This window comes from Alligator sinensis, unplaced genomic scaffold, assembly GCF_000455745.1.
Source record: "Alligator sinensis unplaced genomic scaffold, ASM45574v1 scaffold2399_1, whole genome shotgun sequence".
In the NCBI taxonomy this organism is placed as follows: Eukaryota; Metazoa; Chordata; order Crocodylia; family Alligatoridae; genus Alligator; species Alligator sinensis.
Window position 1 is genome coordinate 10,065 of NW_005843735.1, and position 3,485 is coordinate 13,549.

Consider the following 3,485-nt stretch of genomic DNA (forward strand, 5'->3'; position numbering starts at 1 on the left):
GGTGCGATGTCTGCTGCGGTGTCAGGCTTGTGCAGTTTGGCTAAGAAGTTGGATGCTGGGTTTGTGTGGGCTGGTTTGGACAGGGCTGATGCTGACTCAGGCGGCGGCTGGACTGGAGGTGACCTCTGCAGGCCCCCTCAGCCCCTCTCTTCTTGGATTTCCATGATGCGAACGTCCCCTAGAGCCGCGGCTCCCAACCTTTTTAGACTGCGGACTGGCAAACTGCGGCCTGAAAGCAGATCCTTTCATAGATGTAATTGCATGGACATTAGGGCTGGGGGGACCTCGTAAGACCACCGGGTCCAGCCCCTGCCCCGGGGCAGGAAGTCAGTCAGGGTCAAAGGATCCCAGCAGGATAAGTGTTTTGTGAAAGTGTCCGGAGTAGGTGATTGCACCACCTCTGGGGGAGCCTGTTCCAGGCCTCGGGGGCTCGGACAGTGAAGAAGATTTTCCTTATGCCACCCTAAAGCAGTCTGCAGGAGTTTGTGACTGCTGGACCTTGTCATCCCCTGGGGTGGCAGCAGCGAGCGGGGTGGCGGCAGTCGGGGCAGGGGTGGTAAACACGTGGGTGCTGCCCGGACACGGCGCCTGGCCTCAGCCCGGGATGTGGCTCCAGTCCAGGCTACATTCATGTGGGAACAGGAGCGGCTCCTGGGGCTGGATCCGTGGGGCAGGAGCAGGGGCCGTGTCCTGGCCTGCGGGGCTGGATCCCCTTGTTAGCACTTGCTAGGGCTCTGAGCTCCCAGCTGCACCCACCCCAGGCTCCACCTGCGTGAGGCCAGGCTCAAGCAGGGTCCCGAGTTTGGGGGGAAAGCACGTGTGTGACTTGGTGGGAGCAGACGTGGGGAAGCAGGCCCCTGCTCCCTGTGCGCGCTGCTTTGCTGCAGCTGAGGCCGGGCGCCTGGGGCCCATCCTTTCTGTGCTGGGGGGTGCTGAGGCTCAGGCAGGGCCGTCCCGGGACTGGCTCTGAGGCTTACCACCTTCCCCTTCCTCCGCCCGTGGTTTCAAGTCATCACTGCTAAAATCCTGCACAGCTTCTAGTTGGTTTTTACCTAGCCAGGCACGCAAACACCTCCCAGCCTGGGAAAAGAAAAGAAAAGAAAAGAAAAGTAAAACACTTGGCTGCCGGGGATAAACCGAGCAACTCCTCACCTGAAGGATCTCTCAGAAGAAGGATCTGGAGGGACACTGCACTTCAATATGGATCCAGGAAGAGGCGATTGCCATTTACACCAGCCCAACCTAGCTACAAAGGACAAGCCAGAGTACGGCGCAGCTTCATCCTAGAAAACCGATCCACTTTTTATCTGCAGATCCAGAGTCTTTCCCTGCACCCGTCAGCCTGGCACGCGAAGGGCATGCGTCCTCGCAGCCCACCCCCAGGCTCCCCGTACACGGTTGCGGGTCTCCTCGACTCCATCTGCCTCGACACATACAGAGCTTTGTTGAGCTGTCAGGGGCCAGGTCAGCACCTACATCCTCCCCCCACCCCCACAACAACTTGCAAAAACTCTCTCTGGGGCTGTGCGTGGGCAGGGAGCAGTGTTTGGGGGCAGGACAGGCAGGCAAGGCTAGGCACATGGAGCCAAGTCATAGCATGTTAACAGCTCGGGGCCAGGGCTCAGGTAAGATGTGATCTGCTTCCTGTACCACTGCCCTGTGGAGTGGGGTGTGTGTCTGTATGGGGGAATGTGTGGGGGGAGTGTGCATGTGTGTGTGTGCAAGGGGCGCTGCCTGGGCACTAGGTCTCAGGAGCCAGCTGGGTGTGAGGAGAGGAAGGAGGCCGGGGGTGCATGCAGCAGAGCTCACCCAGGTGGTGCGGTCCACAGCGTTCCCCACAGTGCTCTGCATAGGGTCGAGCACCACGGGGGCAGCTGCAAACTGCAACGCCCGGATGAGCTCTGCTGCACATGCCCCCTGCTTCCCCCTCCCTCTCCTCACCCTCAGCTTCAGCCTACACCCACAGGCCCAATCCTGATCCTTATGTGGCTGCAGCTGGCTGGGTGCTGCTCTGGTCCCCTCACCTCCAGTGCTGTCTCCTCCTCCCACTCTTGCCCCTGCTGCACCACACCAGGTAGGCAAGAAACTTTAGCCAGGCAGCTCCTGTGGGAGGCAAGGGGAGCAGAGCAGCGCTGGGAACAGCCCTGCTGGAAGTGTGCGCAGTGGTCGGGGCCCAGGCTGGCAGGGGGGGGAGGGACACGGCATGGGCTGCCCTGGCAGGAGTAGGTGGGCCTTGGACCTATGTGCAGTGCCGTGGGGGCAGCTGCAGGCTGGATCCAGTCAGTTGCTGCCTGGATCCGGCCTGTGGGCCATATTTTACTCACCCCTGAACTGTGTAGTTGGTATAGAGTTGGACAAGTTTTCAAAGGCAAGGGGTGAAGCAGGAACTTCACATTTTCTTGATTTTCCACCATCTGACCTTTGGGTTTGTAAATCACCAGGAAGGACACGCTGACAACAGGCCGAGTGCAATTGGGTGACAATTGGCTCACAGGCAGCCCAAAAAGTGATGCCTACAGCCCCCCCCAAACTGCCATGCAAACTTCCCAGGGAAGGCAATCGGTTTGGTTCGTGAGAAATCAAATTCCTTGAAGCCAGCGGCTCGTGACAAGGGAATGAGATATTAAAATAAAGAAGTAAATCACCAAGCAGAACCTACTTCTATATTTATCAACAATAGGTTTATTGACTGCAATCGTGAGGACAATAAATCACTTGGAGGTGATTTTTTAATAATCAGAGTGAGGGGAAAGGGCCAAAATTTGCACAAATCATGTTTTAAGCAGCTGCAGTGACTCCATGTCTCAGGACCGCAGGCTCTGGAGAAGCAGCGCTGCAATGAACATCAGGGCCGGGTTCAACTACATTTCCCAACCCAACCGGGCCCAGGTTTTGGTGCCTCCTCTTCACCGCCCCTCCCCCGACCCCCCGCAGCTGCACCCATGGGTGCCGGACCCCACAGGCCCCCGAGGGCCCCTCGGTCATGCAGGAAATGACACACGGGCAGAGACGACCGTCCAGCTCAGCCACGTCCTGCTCACCGTGGTCGGGGGATGAAGAAACCCAGCCTGCGCGTCCAGGGCCACGGACACGGCACAGCTGATCATCTGCAGCGAGAGGAGGCCTCCAGGGTCACAGACACAAGCACAACTCAGGCCGGAGGGGACAACGAGCAGGTCCCGTCTTGCACGTTTCCTTTCCCTCTCACTGGCACCGTCTGAGCCTGATTTCACCAACCTCCACCAGGAACCAGGGCCGGATCCTGCCCCCCGTGAACAAGGCCGGCGAGAAAGTGAAGATCAGAGCCTTGGTGTCAGCATCGAGAAATGACACCCGCCCCAATGTGCAGTCCAGATACACCCCCATCCTGCTGGGCACCTGGCGCAGGGACAGGCGGGTGCGACATGGGGCAGTGAGAGCTTCGTACTGACCCCAAGAGCACCGCACACCCCAGACCCCCTTCTTGGGACTAAATCTGATCCATT

General features: G+C 58.9%; 1 pseudogene; it reads right to left on the minus strand.

Annotated features, from left to right (window-relative positions):
- Nucleotides 1-2,685: 2,685 nt before the first annotated feature.
- Nucleotides 2,686-3,485, minus strand: part of LOC102382367 — a 24,131-nt pseudogene continuing 23,331 nt past the window's right edge.